The sequence below is a fragment of the Convolutriloba macropyga genome, chromosome 4 (genome assembly GCF_964194025.1).
Source record: "Convolutriloba macropyga chromosome 4, txConMacr16.3, whole genome shotgun sequence".
Classification (NCBI taxonomy): Eukaryota; Metazoa; Xenacoelomorpha; order Acoela; family Convolutidae; genus Convolutriloba; species Convolutriloba macropyga.
The window spans coordinates 78226038-78244078 of record NC_134471.1 but is presented as its reverse complement, the minus strand read 5'-3'; positions in this window follow the sequence as shown (position 1 = coordinate 78244078).

Here is an 18041-nt window from a genome sequence, read left to right as displayed (position 1 = left end):
TATATGTCTGAATGTGTTTGTATTTATGTATTTATATGCATGCAAGTCTGACGAGAGAGAGAGAGAGAGAGAGAGAGAGAGAGATAGAAGTCCTTGGAGGAGGGCAAATTAATTGCTCAGAAGAATGTTGTTATTCGTTTCCACGATCCAATAGTTTTATATCTTAAAAACAGATTTTGACCTTCCGCGTAGTCAAAATTCACGCTTTTGTTCTTTAAACATTGGCAAACAAAATGGTACCACCGAAGACGACAACAATTCTTTGATGTTCTGAGCATGCTCGTTTGAAAATTGATGAATTTTCTACACCTATCTAGCTACTACATTAAAAACTATGAAGATTTTTTACAAAAAAAAATTAAATTTATGCTTTTGTCTTTTAATCCTTGGCAAAAAAAGAAAAAAAAAGTTGAAACACAGTAGACAAAAACAATTTTTTGATGTTCTGAGTATGCTTTTTTGAAAACAGAGATTTCTCCACACTTATTCAGCTACCCTTTTAGGATTGAGCAAGATTGTTTTCAGGAAAAATACATTCGAGATATATTGTTGAGAGATAAACAATAAATTGACCTAAGTAAAAAGAATAAATTCTGTAAAAAACCGAAAAAGTTGGTGGAAAAACTATGATATGCAGGAGCAGGTGAACTTTTTTGGTTAAATAAAGTAGATTGATAGGAATTCATCAAGAGTTTGAACCAGACAAAAGTGTAAAGATGTACAAGAAGAGTAGTTTGCACTGGAACTGTAAAAAATAGCTAAGTTTTCATAAGTTTATTAGCTACTTGATCAATTAAGCAAGAAGGAACACAACCTCTGTATCTGCGGGGCTTGCTAGAAACAACTTCAGCAGTGTATAAGCTTTTTTTGCGTATTGGGAATAACACTAATGGATAATGCGTGCTGGGACTGAAATCGTAAACAAAGGCGAATAGCTTCTTCAGTAAATGGTTCCAACATACTCAAAATACTCAACTATTGAACACTGGAAGAAAAATACCAGAGCACCTCAAGCCAACAAAAATCAAATGAGTTCATTATTGTTCTTTCTTGGATCAAACTTAGTGTGCATTCCGTAACCCAGTATATATATTTTTGATGACTTATCGTTCGGTTAACGTTTTAAAATATCAAAACCGTAACGATATTTGATAGAGCATCGGCGGAAAGAGGTACATCCAATGGAGTTTGAAAAGAGCAGAGTCTATATAACATATAATTGGGCTAAGAAGCCTGGCGAACATTTCGGTATCGAACACAACACTACTGCTACCTGCTACTGCTACTACCTACTACTACAACCTGCAACTACCATCTACAATTAGTCACTACTACTACTACCTGCTAGTACTACCTACAAGTACTACTAGATACTATTACTCACTACTATAACTACTTATACCTACCAATACAACCTACTTTTTTTACCCTCCAATATTACTTGTTTTACTATCTACAACGTGTTTTTGTTTTTCTAAAAAACGAAAAAGATTCGTTTCTCTAGACACTCGCTTAACATAAACAACAGAAACTGTTATCTACCTTAAGGTAACGTGGCCTGACTGAAGCAGACCGACAAACTTTATCCGCCAATTTTTTCAAAAAATCATCAAGTGTTTGAAAGTTTTCCAAAGATATGAAAAACTCTTAAAGGCATTGTTACATACATTAACTCAGCATTTTTCATTTTAGAGTTAATTTTCTGAATTAACAATTAAAAAATCCATAGTGTGATATATGAAGTGATATTTAATTAATAGAAAATAATGTAGGGTATTTATTGTTTAGCGAACAAGTCTAATTTATGGAACTTAAAATAATTTTTATTGCATTTTTTTTTGAAGTTTATTTTTTTTGTGTACTTTTGTTACTTATGACGGATCAGTCAAAAGTTTTTTGTTCAAAAGTTTTTTCAATAGCTTTTCTTCAAAAGTTTTTTTGTTTAATCAGTGTGTGACATCTGATTCCATTTGCAATTAATTGAAAGATATGAAAATTAAACTTTTTTAACATTCTTATTTAAAGGATTGTATAGCGTAAACATTGAGTGCTTCACAATGGCACTGCACTATGTCTATTTAAAATATCAACATCATAGACATATGTTTGTTTCAGAAAAAATCTATAGTGTACCTAAATGGAGTCCAATACTTTACAACGTACCTACATTATCCAAAAACCTGAGGTTTCACTGTATATAGTTGTTTTCATATGGTTATTCAGAGTCATTTGTTATTTCAATTGTCAGATATTACACAACTTCTTCTGAATACTTAGGTTTCAACTTTTTTGCATAGACTAAAAACTGCTGGGACTGCTTGACAAAAACAATGTATTAGTTTAGCGCGACATGATTTTGCAATTTTTGTTGTTTTAACTTCTTCCTAATTTTATTGAATTTCATTTAATCCTTGTTTATCTGAAGAAAATGAAAAATAAATTAACCTCATCAAACGTTTCTTAGCAAAATTGAGTGAAACAGTCTTGTTGGATTTGAGAGCTGAAACAAAAACCTTTAATTTAGGGGTCAAGGTAAACAAATTTGTTCGTTTTCAAAGTCTGCTTACACTAAATGGACACCAAATGGTTCCACAGAAGTACATTTTAGGGAATTTGAAACAAAATTCTTGTTTTTTAGTGTTCGGAACTCAACAACCGGAGACGGTATGGCTTTGGATCAGCAAGTATAATAAAAATGTGAAACACGGTCGATCACTTTACATAAAAAGTTGAACCATTGAGTTCGTATTCGAGTTTGTGATCTAAAAGTAGTCTCCAAGGATAATTGACTTTTTTGAAAGCATATTAAAACGGTGATGCTTGGTAGATCACTCTACGTAAAAATTGAAGTTTTGAGTTTGTGTTCGAGTTTAAAAACACTATTCAAGTATAATTGACTTTGAAAAAAAAGACTACTTTTAGTATTCAAAACTCAATAATTGGTGACTGTTTAACTTTGAATTACCAAATATAATGAAATGTGAAAACTTGGCCTATCGCTTTTTTTAAAAGTCAAAGTTTGAGTTTGAGTTCGTGATCTAAAAATAGCATTCATGTGATGATTACGTCATAATAGTTGAGTTCTGTTATAAAGTTGCGAACGCAAAACAGTTGAAACACGTTCTCACAATCTATTTAAACTACAGCTATATGTGTGTCAAAGAACCGAAGGACACTTTCTGGTTTTACTAAGGTTTTTGATATAGTTTACTATATTATATAGACTATATTCACATGGTCTTTTATGCAATCTTTACTGCACGTGTTCTACAAGCTTTCCTGAAGAGATAGTTTTGCATAGTTCTATAGAAGAGTACATAAAAAACACATGATTTTCCTGGTGCTAGGAAAATTGACCGACAGAGCGTTTAGCCGACAAGGAAAAAATGAGAAATTTAGCTGACAGTTTTTATCATAATTGCTAATAAAAGTGTGATTGGTTTATAAATCAGTAGTTCGGTTGTGATAGATTCATATCAAGTCCCACAGGCCGTTGAGGCATGGCCATGGCCCGCGAGGCATGGCCAGATGCGGTTAAATAAAATTCCACCAGGGATAGGCCTCCGTTACACTAGTTGATGAAAAAACTTTGGTGTATTTGCCCGCTTACGGAATACTGTTTTGAATTGGCCAATCACAGCTTCAGAATAAGCTTTATTACTCATTTTACTTAAATTGTTGGTTAAATTTCTTTTTTTTTGGTTTTCTATAAACACCCTGTCGGCCAATACGGCGGCAACCGATATGCCGAAATTAGCACAGTGTCGACATTATTTACGAATAATCCTTGAAAAGAGAGGTCAGTGCAACTTTTTGAATGATTATTTTTCTCTTAAGAATGTTCTGCTAATGAACTTTAAATATTGCAAAATAACTAATATGGAAAACTTTCAAGTCATAACCACATTAAGTAAAAGTTAACACAACTAACTTTGATTTTTGCTATCATCAAAAACCGTCAACACCGAGAGTAGAGATAAAATTAGGCTCTTTGAGACCATCGTCAAACTTACAAGTGTATTTCTACAGTCAATTCGACCGATTTGGAAAAGTTTGCAGCGATAAAACCCTGATACCCATTATGCACCAAGTTCAAAGTTAAAACTACTTAAAACCTTTGGAAATTAGTGTTTCACTTTTCTTTGTGTTAATAAGTATTCTTGGTTTTGTGCACTTAGTTTTGATGGTATCTTTCTGAAGGGTTTTCTACGTTTTCAAACGTTTGTTTGTTATGGATCCTATGAGGATTTGACTTGAGTTCTTTCAACTTAGTCAAAGAAAACCAACTGACAAAAAGACTAATATTGATTATAAAGGCAATTAGGCTAATAAGATTTGCTGGTTTTTTTAAGCAGTATTTTAATTTTCTCTCAGCTTAATCGATGTGAGAAATATGTAAAACTGCATCTTTGAAAAAAGTTCCAGGTGGAACTTTAATACTGCGTATTTTGCTAATTGCCACCATTGTAACTTAAAATGATTTGTATCCTTTATAACAAAAATGGTAGAATCGTTATATACAAGAAAATGTTTTCTTTTCATGAGTAATCATATAGCAAAACCTTAACCTTCAAAAAAGCTTTATTGATCTGCAATTTACTCTATGAAAGCGAATCGGCGTTCTCACAGGTAGCATGAAAACATTTTTTTTCAATGGCGCTCAAAAAAGGAAACCTGTAACGGAACTCTGAAATTAACAAAGGTAAGAAAAGAAACGTTTTTCACGTCAATTTTGTTTTTTATTTGACACGCTTGGTATAAAACAATGCCTAGCTGGATGACATTAAAAAAATAAAAATTATGCAAACCATTATATAAAAAATTGTTGACAATCAAACTGTTTATGTGCAAGCTGATTTTTTATTGCTACTTTATCAAATTTGTACTTTTAAGACCTCAATGGTTTGCCTGGAGGAAACTTATAAGAGAACGGACAAGTATTCACTTCTTGCATTTATCGGAAAATTCGTTCTGATACGTTAAATGCTTACTTTTCATCAGACCATAGCTTTAAAGAATAACGAAGTTTTGCGTCCACGTTAATGAATACTTTGGGTTTAAAATTTTTTGAATTACTTAAAAAACATACTGAAATACTTCATATTGACACATAGCTTCAAAAGCTACTGAGTGAATTCTGTGAAAACTAAATGTTCCATGACAAACACAAGTTGTTGCACATGTGTACAGAAGAAACTAATGCATATTCACGTTTATGGTTCAGATTGAGCCTTTGAAAACAAGCTTATTATCTACTAACAGAAAACGTTAGCAGGGAACTTCTTATTGTTCCTCAAAATAACCCACGTCAATACTATGCAAAATCAAAAGTATTGTACAAAAAAATTGATATTAAACCTACGTCTGGGAACCAGTTACTATATGAACTAGAAGCAATTGTAACCGTGAAAATCAAACAAGAACGTCAATAGGTGAATTTAAATGAATTTGAACTGTCCTGCTTATTCCATTGCTTTATTTAACTTAAAGTTATTTTGCTTTACTGGAGCACACTGGAGGTCGAAATTTGTTCCCTAATAAACAATTATAAGCCTACGTACTAACTCTCTATTTATCTCAACTTTTGCTGCAACACAGTAGAGTACATGTATATACGCCTTCTTGATCAGAGACAACAGAATACTTAAGCAAACTAGTAAAAGTGCTCTTAGCCGAAAATATTATGCAAGAATTTTTGCAGAGCAGACTGCACTTCTCATAAGCACAATATAGGTGTTTATTATTCAATATTCAACATAGGTGAATGTTTGTTCCAGCCAGTCACTTGTAAGAAAGCTGAAGTGAAAAGACCCGAGAGAGAGATGAAAATTTGTTTAAATTTTTAGTTGATGATTTAAGATAAATTTTGTTGCCAATAAAATTGACTTCTCAAATGAGACTAATAAATTTTTCACCAACCATAGCCGAATATTTGAGAACCGAGAATTTAGTATCTCCTAGTATAGACACTGAAAACGAATTAAAATATAATTATCTTGAAACCATCGTGGACCATGGCCATGCCTCAGCGGCTTATGGGACTTGATATGAAACTATCATAACCGAACATGAGACCAGTTAACCCACTCAGGTACTATTTCTTAGTAATCAACTAGCAATTTAGGGTAATTAACAGCAATTTTTCGATTTCGACTCTACTTATATCAATAAAAGTTGCGGCGTTTTCTAACGTCAGCTCTTTATAACGTCGAATCTCTTGCTCGTATCCGTTTCAACATTTTCAGAACAACAATTTACGGTTGGGGGATCCTACTCTACAACAAATTTCTGACTACCTACTCTTTTGAACAGGCAGAACACCGTTTCCTGTTTCTCTGACGTGGATAATGTTGAATCAACAAACTGTATTTTAAAGGATCATAAACATACACAATGAAGATTAATAATGTACAGCATTTCAAAATAACAGGTTATAAATGGAAACAATTCAATACTAAAAACCAACGTCTATTTATAAGCTTTAATCAACAAGAATTTTTCAATTCTAGTTGTTATTGTCACATGAACACCTCACATTTTCATCAAATCTCATTCTTTTTGGAAAATTTCCACTGTGAAGTACACTTCCTCGAACTACACGAAAATGTCTCCTCTTTTTTAGAGCATTGTTAGACGATGGCACAGTGCTAAATTTCTGGAAGTTTTCTTCAAGTTTTGAGTTTTCTTCGAGAAGGCTAGGGAATTGTTCTAAGATGGAAAATATCACAGTCTTTCTGTTATCATCGGATGTGGATGATGTAGTACGATCAATTTTATCGTGAATAGTGGTTAGTTTGGTTTCATTTCTGCATGATTCGAGTTTTTTCCACAGATTTTCCAAACCTTCTAAAGCAGCGAAGTATTCTTCCTGGCTCCTGAAGAGGGGCATACTTTCGAAATCGTAACTGCGCAAAATCCTCTTGGTGTCCATGGGAAGTGATCCTATGTCAGAAGTCAAAAGATTGGGTATATGCTGAGAAGTTACTTCAGTTTCCGAGGGGGTTGAGTTGTTGATAAAGTCTTCTTCTTCGGTTATATTAGGTAATGTAGTAACAAAGTCAATAAATTTTTTGGGTATGAGGCAATGATCGAAGGTAGTCCAGCCTGAAATTGAACTGTCCTTCCTTTGTTGTATAAAGGCAATATTGTTTTCATATCGAGTTTGATAGACGATTGTGCGCTGAAATGAGCCTTCAAATTGCGTTAGGATATGATACATTATAAGTTATAAACCGGCAGTTGAGTTTGGGTTTTGGCATACATTAACTGAATGGAATACAAGTCAAGAATGAAAACGCTATAATGTTATTTTGAGAAGCAAATCATTCAGTTAAAAGTAAATTCAAACTGTTGGCTGGGATGTTAGCATTCGTTCTATTAGCCTAATTAGCCAAATAGTTTCCAATGAATACCTACAACATTTCGAGGAGGCCTCAGTTGTTAAAGCTGTTAGACTAATTCTTATTCATTTTCATTTGCAAAATGGATTGAAATTTCTCCTAAGTACCTCAGACATTGACATTTTAAGGTTTTGATCTCATTGCTACGCATACAGCAGAAGAATTGCTCTGTGCGTGTGAGAAGTGCAGTCTGCTCTGCAAAAATTCTTGCATAATATTTTCGGCTAAGAGCACTTTTATTAGTTTGCTTAAGTATTCTGTTGTCTCTGATCAAGAAGGCGTATATACATGTACTCTACTGTGTTGCAGCAAAATTTGAGATAAATAGAGAGTTAGTACGTAGGCTTATAATTGTTTATTAGGCAACACATTTCGACCTCCAGTGTGCTCCAGTTAAGCAAAATAACTTTAGGTTAAATAAAGCAATGGAATAAGCAGGATAGTTCAAATTCATTTAAATTCACCTATTGACGTTCTTGTTTGATTTTCACGGTTACAATTGCTTCTAGTTCATATAGTAACTGGTTCCCAGACGTAGGTTTAATATCAATTTATTTGTACAATACTTTTGATTTTGCATAGTATTGACGTGGGTTATTTTGAGGAACAATAAGAAGTTCCCTGCTAACGTTTTCTGTTAGTAGATAATAAGCTTGTTTTCAAAGGCTCAATCTGAACCATAAACGTGAATATGCATTTATTTTTTCTGTACACATGTGCAACAACTTGTGTTTGTCATGGAACATTTAGTTTTCACAGAATTCACTCAGTAGCTTTTAAAGCTATGTGTCAATATGAAGTATTTCAGTATGTTTTTTAAGTAATTCAAGAAATTTTAAACCCAAAGTATTCATTAACGTGGACGCAAAACTTCGTTATTCATTAAAGCTATGGTCTGATGAAAAGTAAGCATTTAACGTATCAGAACGAATTTTCCGATAAATGCAAGAAGTGAATACTTGTCCGTTCTCTTATAAGTTTCCTCCAGGCAAAACATTGAGGTCTTAAAAGTACAAATTTGATAAAGTAGCAATAAAAAATCAGCTTGCACATAAACAGTTTGATTGTCAACAATTTTTTATATAATGGTTTGCATAATTTTTATTTTTTTAATGTCATCCAGCTAGGCATTGTTTTATACCAAGCGTGTCAAATAAAAAACAAAATTGACGTGAAAAACGTTTCTTTTCTTACCTTTGTTAATTTCAGAGTTCCGTTACAGGTTTCCTTTTTTGAGCGCCATTGAAAAAAAATGTTTTCATGCTACCTGTGAGAACGCCGATTCGCTTTCATAGAGTAAATTGCAGATCAATAAAGCTTTTTTGAAGGTTAAGGTTTTGCTATATGATTACTCATGAAAAGAAAACATTTTCTTGTACAAAACGATTCTACCATTTTTGTTATAAAGGATACAAATGATTTTAAGTTACAATGGTGGCAATTAGCAAAATACGCAGTATTAAAGTTCCACCTGGAACTTTTTTCCAAGATGCAGTTTTACATATTTCTCACATCGATTAAGCTGAGAGAAAATTAAAATACTGCTTAAAAAAACCAGAAAATCTTATTAGCCTAATTGCCTTTATAATCAATATTAGTCTTTTTGTCAGTTGGTTTTCTTTGACTAAGTTGAAAGAACTCAAGTCAAATCCTCATAGGATCCATAACAAACAAACGTTTGAAAACGTAGAAAACCCTTCAGAAAGATACCATCAAAACTAAGTGCACAAAGCCAAGAATACTTATTAACACAAAGAAAAGTGAAACACTAATTTCCAAAAGTTTTAAGTAGTTTTAACTTTGAACCTGGTGCATAATGGGTATCAGGGTTTTAACGCTGCAAACTTTTCCAAATCGGTCAAATTGACTGTAGAAATACACTTGTAAGTTTGACGATGGTCTCAAAGAGCCTAATTATATCTCTACTCTCGGTGTTGACTGTTTTTGATGATAGCAAAAATCAAAGTTAGTTGTGTTAACTGTTACTTAATGTGGTTATGACTTGAAGGTTTTCCATATTAGTTATTTTGCAATATTTAAAGTTCATTAGCAGAACATTCTTAAGAGAAAAATAATCATTCAAAAAGTTGCACTGACCTCTCTTTTCAAGGATTATTGGTAAATAATGTCGACACTGTGCTAATTTCGGCATATCGGTTGCCGCCGTATTGGCCGACAGGGTGTTTATAGAAAACCAAAAAAAAAAGAAATTTAACCAACAATTTAAGTAAAATGAGTAATAAAGCTTATTCTGAAGCTGTGATTGGCCAATTCAAAACAGTATTCCGTAAGCGGGCAAATACACCAAAGTTTTTTCATCAACTAGTGTAACGGAGGCCTATCCCTGGTCGAATTTTATTTAACCGCATCTGGCCATGCCTCGCGGGCCATGGCCATGCCTCAACGGCCTGTGGGACTTGATATGAATCTATCACAACCGAACTACTGATTTATAAACCAATCACACTTTTATTACCAATTATGATAAAAACTGTCAGCTAAATTTCTCATTTTTTCCTTGTCGGCTAAACGCTCTGTCGGTCAATTTTCCTAGCACCAGGAAAATCATGTGTTTTTTATGTACTCTTCTATAGAACTATGCAAAACTATCTCTTCAGGAATGCTTGTAGAACACGTGCAGTAAAGATTGCATAAAAGACCATGTGAATATAGTCTATATAATATAGTAAACTATATCAAAAACCTTAGTAAAACCAGAAAGTGTCCTTCGGTTCTTTGACACACATATAGCTGTAGTTTAAATAGATTGTGAGATCGTGTTTCAACTGTTTTGCGTTCGCAACTTTATAACAGAACTCAACTATTATGACGTAATCATCACATGAATGCTATTTTTAGATCACGAACTCAAACTCAAACTTTGACTATTAAAAAGAGCGATAGGCCAAGTTTTCACATTTCATTATATTTGGTAATTCAAAGTTACACAGTCACCAATTATTGAGTTTTGAATACTAAAAGTAGTCTTTTTTTTCAAAGTCAATTATACTTGAATAGTGTTTTTAAACTCGAACACAAACTCAAAACTTCAATTTTTACGTAGAGTGATCTACCAAGCATCACCGTTTTAATATGCTTTCAAAAAAGTCAATTATCCTTGGAGACTACTTTTAGATCACAAACTCGAATACGAACTCAATGGTTCAACTTTTTATGTAAAGTGATCGACCGTGTTTCACATTTTTATTATACTTGCTGATCCAAAGCCATACCGTCTCCGGTTGTTGAGTTCCGAACACTAAAAAACAAGAATTTTGTTTCAAATTCCCTAAAATGTACTTCTGTGGAACCATTTGGTGTCCATTTAGTGTAAGCAGACTTTGAAAACGAACAAATTTGTTTACCTTGACCCCTAAATTAAAGGTTTTTGTTTCAGCTCTCAAATCCAACAAGACTGTTTCACTCAATTTTGCTAAGAAACGTTTGATGAGGTTAATTTATTTTTCATTTTCTTCAGATAAACAAGGATTAAATGAAATTCAATAAAATTAGGAAGAAGTTAAAACAACAAAAATTGCAAAATCATGTAGCGCTAAACATTTGATGAAATGCAAGTTCACAATTACAGTCTTAGCTGTGAACAAATTCTGAGCCCAAGCTAAGGTTAATATGAAACTTAACTAATACATTGTTTTTGTCAAGCAGTCCCAGCAGTTTTTAGTCTACGCAAAAAAGTTGAAACCTAAGTATTCAGAAGAAGTTGTGTAAAATCTGACAATTGAAATAACAAATGACTCTGAATAAACATATGAAAACAACTATATACAGTAAAACTTCAGTTTTTTGGATAATGTAGGTACGTTGTAAAGTATTGGACTCCATTTAGGTACACTATAGATTTTTTTGAAACAAACATATGTCTATGATGTTGATATTTTAAATAGACATAGTGCAGTGCATTGTGAAGCACTCAATGTTTACGCTATACAATCCTTTAAATAAGAATGTTAAAAAAAGTTTAATTTTCATATCTTTCAATTAATTGCAAATGGAATCAGACGTCACACACTGATTAAACAAAAAAACTCAGCTTTAGAACAAAAAACTTTTGACTGATCCGTCATAAGTAACAAAAGTACACAAAAAAATTAAACTTCAAAAAAAATGCAATAAAAATTATTTGAAGTTCCATAAATTAGACTTGTTCGCTAAACAGTAAATACCCTACATTATTTTCTATTAATTAAATATCACTTCATATATCACACTATGGATTTTTTAATTGTTAATTCAGAAAATTAACTTTAAGTTGAAAAATGCTGAGTTAATGTATGTAACAATGCCTTCAAGAGTTTTTCATATCTTTGGAAAACTTTCAAACACTTGATGATTTTTCGAAAAAATTGGCGGATAAAGTTTGTCGGTCTGCTTCAGTCAGGCCACGTTACCGTAACGTTGATAACAGATTCTGTTGTTTATGTTAAGCGAGTGTCTAGAGAAACGAATCGTTTTCGTTTTTTAGAAAAACAAAAACACGTTGTAGATATTAAAACAAGTAATATTGGAGGGTAAAAAAAGTAGGTTGTATTGGTAGGTATAAGTAGTTATAGTAGTGAGTAATAGTATCTAGTAGTAGTTGTAGGTAGTACTAGCAGGTAGTAGTAGTAGTGACTAATTGTAGATGGTAGTTGCAGGTTGTAGTAGTAGGTAGTAGCAGTAGCAGGTAGCAGTAGTGTTGTGTTCGATACCGAAATGTTCGCCAGGCTTCTTAGCCCAATTATATGTTATATAGACTCTGCTCTTTTCAAACTCCATTGGATGTACCTCTTTCCGCCGATGCTCTATCAAATATCGTTACGGTTTTGATATTTTAAAACGTTAACCGAACGATAAGTCATCAAAAATATATACACTGGGTTACGGAATGCAAACTAAGTTTGATCCAAGAAAGAACAATAATGAACTCATTTGATTTTTGTTGGCTTGAGGTGCTCTGGTATTTTTCTTCCAGTGTTCAATAGTTGAGTATTTTGAGTATGTTGGAACCATTTACTGAAGAAGCTATTCGCCTTTGTTCACGATTTCAGTCCCAGCACGCATTATCCATTAGTGTTATTCCCAATACGCAAAAAAAGCTTATACACTGCTGAAGTTGTTTCTAGCAAGCCCCGCAGATACAGAGGTTGTGTTCCTTCTTGCTTAATTGATCAAGTGGCTAATAAACTTATGAAAAATTAGCTATTTTTTACAGTTCCAGTGCAAACTAATCTTCTTGTACTTCATTACACTTTTGTCTGGTTCAAACTCTTGATGAATTCCTATCAATCTACTTTATTTAACCAAAAAAGTTCACCTGCTCCTGCATATCATAGTTTTTCCACCAACTTTTTCGGTTTTTTACAGAATTTATTCTTTTTACTTAGCTCAATTTATTGTTTATCTCTCAACAATTTATCTCAAATGTATTTTTCCTGAAAACAATCTTGCTCAATCCTAAAAGGGTAGCTGAATAAGTGTGGAGAAATCTCTGTTTTCAAAAAAGCATACTCAGAACATCAAAAAATTGTTTTTGTCTACTGTGTTTCAACTTTTTTTTCTTTTTTTTTGCCAAGGATTAAAAGACAAAAGCATAAACTTAATTTTTTTTTGTAAAGAATCTTCATAGTTTTTAATGTAGTAGCTAGATAGGTGTAGAAAATTCAACAATTTTCAAAAGAGCATGCTCAGAACATCAAAGAATTGTTGTCGTCTTCGGTGGTACCATTTTGTTTGCCAATGTTTAAAGAACAAAAGCGTGAATTTTGACTACGCGGAAGGTCAAAATCTGTTTGTAAGATATAAAACTATTGGATCGTGGAAACGAATAACAACATTCTTCAGAGCAATTAATTTGCCCTCCTCCAAAGACTTCTATCTCTCTCTCTCTCTCTCTCTCTCTCTCTCTCTCTCTCTCAGACGTGCATGCATATAAATACATAAATACAAACACATTCAGACATATATACATACTTTTCACCGCATACATAAAGGAAAACATACACACATAAAACCATAAACGTCTTGACATATACACACATTTACAATATATACACAAAAACATACATTCCAGCTTATAATCATACAAATAAATTATTAAACTTAAGCACAATTATATTAACTTAAAAAACAAATATAAACTTTCATTTATACTTCCATTGTTATATATATGAGTACGCATAATTTTACATAAAATTTTACATAAAATTTCATTCTTCCATTTCTTTCAACTATTCATTCAGACACAAAAATAACATTTTTGAACTCATTCATGCAAACATACCCACTTGTTTAGATAGAAATATAGATAGTTACAAATGCAAACAAAAAAAGACATGCTTTCCACATCATACTGCACATTTGCAGTGGTATTGTCATTAAAAACTGCTTCTGACTGCTCTTTGACTTATTTCAGACCAGTCCAGAAACTGCGTTGTTCCGGTCTTACCTGGTTGAACAAAAATGGTCCACAAAAATCACTTTTGAGTGCTCTTTCATAGCGCAAAATCCATTTCAAACCATTTTAGGACTATAAAAAATTTTGGAATTTTTTTCTCAAAAACTCAAAATTTTTATATGTGTTGACCCCCATACTGCCTAGGTGAAAAAAGTGAAGTCAACAAAAAATCACTTTTGAGTGCTCTTTCATAGCGCAAAATCCAATTCAGACCAATTTAGAACTCCGAAAAATTTTGGAATTTTTTTTCTCAAAAATTTGAAATTTGGTGTGTTTCAACCCCTATACTGCATAGGTGAAAAAAGTGAAATCAACGAAAAATCATTTTTTAGTGCTCTTTTATAGCGCAAAACCCATTTCATACAATTTTAGGACTCTGAAAAATTTTTAAAACTTTTCCTCAAAAATTTGAAATTTTTGTGTTTCGACCCCCGTACTGCATAGGTGAAAAATTGAAGTCAACAAAAAATCTTTTTTGAGTGCTCCTTCATAGCGCAAAATCCATTTCAGACCATTTTAGGAGTTTGAAAAACTTTGAAAAATTTTCGAAAAAATTTTTCAAATTTTTGAAATTTTTTGGCCTCTGGTGTCTTATATTGGATTTTTTATGTTTTCACCAAAAACATTTGGTGAGAGTCTAGAACTTAGGTAACACCTTATTCTATATACAGCAGACATTGCCACAGCGAAAATCTGCCATTTGCTTGTTGGGGCGGGGGTTCGGACCCCACCCCCTACAAGACTTTTTACCACCGAAAAACTGATTTTCTCTTTGTGAAACAAATTTTTTGGATAAGTTTCGCCAGACTGCTTAACCCAAGAACTTCTCACAGGCTGGCGAAACTTAGCCAAAAAACTTTGTTTCACAAAGAGAAAATCAGTTTTTCGGTGGTAAAAAGTCTTGTAGGGGGGGGGGGGGTCCGAACCCCCCCCCCCCCCTACAAGCTTATGGCAGATTCTCTTACTACTTATAAGTCCGGTCTCTTCGTTTTTTTATTCTATTCATTTAGAGCCTATTTTAGTCCAAAATAACTTCTATGGCTGTTGAAATGGAACGGATGTTCAAAAAAAATCAAGATTTAATTCGACAGCAGCCTAAGCTAGAACTGGTTTCAAAGGGCAAAGAGTTTTTCCTAGTTATTTTTACAAATGCAATGAAGTGTTGTGACAGAATGAGTGCAATTTTGTTTGTGTTACTCACAACCTCAATCTCATTTTATTACATTTTATTAGCTAAATATGGAGAGCCAGATTTGGACGTTGATAGACCGTATTATTGAGAACTCATACGGTACAATAGCGAGCATGGACTTCTTTTCCCTCACAGTCCACCCTCCACAAGTAGGTTTTCCCCTAACACCCACCCCACCCCAAAAGTAGGTTCCTCCTTCCTATTTACAACGTGAGTAATACAGAAGAAATTTTTGTAGCAATGATGAACCTGCGTCTGGGGGCTCCAAATGAAGATCTCCCAATCAGTGGGATGGGGGGGGGGGGGGGGGGGGGGGGGGGAGGTTGAGGTCGCGCTCGAAATTGACGACCGTCCCAGACCGAAGTAACCTCTGATCAGACCATTGTCCACACTAAAGTGCGGTCGAAACCTTTTCCAAACCATGTAATTCGAGCGCACCGGGAACATGCGTGCGCTCGAAGATCGTCCTGATCAGGGGTCACTTCTGGCTGGCCACCTCGACCTGGGGGTGTCACCAGTGGAAAAATTAAGATTTTCACTATTGTACTACATATGCATAATACAACTCGTTGTTCTGAGCATTACTCCGCAGAGTCGGTACCGCATTGAGACGATATTTTTTGGCCCCCTTCCCCACAATACTTATATTAAATACTTTAAAAAATCGCTTGAAAATTAAAACGGTATACCCATTAAATGTTTTTGGGGGTCTAAGTACGCGCAAGTACTGCGAAATTGAACATCTAACGTAGTCGAAGCATCATCTCTTCCGTAAAGCCTATTTAGACATGGCTCCCCACATATTAAACCAGGAAAACCGATACTGGCGACTTTCCCATTATTGCCCCGCCCCAGTTTAGTGGTCATAAAACGAAGAATACCCCCCCCATTATGGCAAACATACCATAATGGAGGGATATTTTCGTGGGGAGCTATAATGGGAAAGAAATTCAGCTTAATTCAGGGAACAAATTTGACTGTCACAATTCGGTAAAGACTGCAGGAAAATAAATTGTGCACTATCAAAGTTTGATATTGAAATGGACGGCATATTGGAGATGTTGTAATAAATGCCTTTTGATATACTTTAATAATATCTTTTACAATGCAAAATCCTTTACAATTATAATTCAACAAAATTAATTGTTTTAACTTAACAACTGATACCAGGTCACCCATCATTCAACTTTCTTTTTTTCATACTATGATTTGATTTTTTAGTAGTCATAGAATGATCATATATGACACCGAAATATCATGTATGAAATCGAAGCAACCGCAACCCGGGATAGGATTAAAAGCTGAATTTGATAAAATCGTTCTCGATTAACATTCCGGAATTGTTTGATAATGATTTTGAGTTTCAGATCTTTCAATTATCTCAAAATCGAGATCTTTTGGCCGTTATATTCAATCTAAACATCTTCTAAATGCTGACGCGCTGATGGAGTAAAATGTAAAGTTATTAAGAAACTTTGAATTTTGTTTTCTACAAAAATGAGTTAAAATGGTAGTTGAAACCCGCATTATCAAATTTCGACCAATTCAAATAGCTTCTTGGTGCACAGATACAGTCAGTTGAATTCTTGTGAGCTTGTTGTTTTCTTTCTCTCTCTCTCTCTCACACACACAAACACACTTGCACACACACACACACACACACACACACACACACACACACACACATAAACACACCACACACACAAACACAGCACACACACGCACACACACAAATATACACACATACATACACACACAATACACCCCACACCCACAAAAACATACACCTCATACACACACAAACACACCTCACACACCCCACGTGCACGCAAACACATGAAATCACCTTAAAATAGCCGGAAAACATGATGTTTAAGAAATTTGCGATTTTCTCTCCGATTCAATGAGACTTTTAAAACTGACTTTGCCTAATTCGATTGCAATTTCATACTAGAGTTGCAAATTACATACCTATCAAGTTGCAAAAACAGCTGTTAAATTTTGTCAGAAAACACCGTTGTGGGCATCCGCAAGCAACCTATATGCCTAACAGAAAACTTCTTGTACTGTTTGAGCTAAAATTTATGCCGTCTTTTTTTTTCGACAGACAAATACAAAAATGTTTTGCCTCCTTTTAAAAAGATAAGTGTTGTTGAATTTGAAACACAGACACAGAAAAACCATACAAACCAACAAACAGAACACAGTTTACACAAAAGCAGCAAATTTCTTAAAACATTTTTTTTGGCAATAGGTCAATATTCAAGGTTCATCGCTGCTTTCTGGGTCTTCTGTCTTTTTTTTCCTAAAAAAAGCTAAGCTAAGAGTTTTTGAGGCAATTCTTTTGGTAATTGAAGTTTTGACACTACAATTTGAAACCCAAATTTTTAGTAGTTTTTCGAAAACTTTTCTCAATTTTGATAACTCTTGAGCATAGTGAGAAAAGAAATTCTTTGCCATCAGCAAGATTTAAAAACAATCAGTTGAAAAATTGGACTTATTTAAAGCTGTAATTGTAGCGAATATTTAGTAATTTTTCTAATTTACTTGTTTACTGAAAGTTTTTGTCCTCTGCCTTTTTTTAATCTAACATTTAAAGAAACCAACTCTTCTCAAACTAGGTATTGCTTTCTCTATAATACCCACACAAACCAAAAAACTTACACACACTCACTCACATGCATACGACCACACAAGTGCACTTATACGATCACACAGACACGCAAACACAAATACAAACATAAAATCAAAAAAAGCAATTAAAATTTTCTTTTTTGCATCTGTTATTTACTCAAGGTTCAGCACTGTTCGTTTAAGCTTTGATGCATTTTTTTTTTCTGGAAAACTAAAATTGGAATTTTTTATTCAATTTTGTCTGTAGTGGTGGAGTTTTAAAATCGTAGAGTGAAATTCCCGTACCGCACTTTTGCAAAAAAGTGTCAAATTTTCCTACAAGGAAAATATCTTTTGGAGCGAATAACTATGTGGTCTAAGT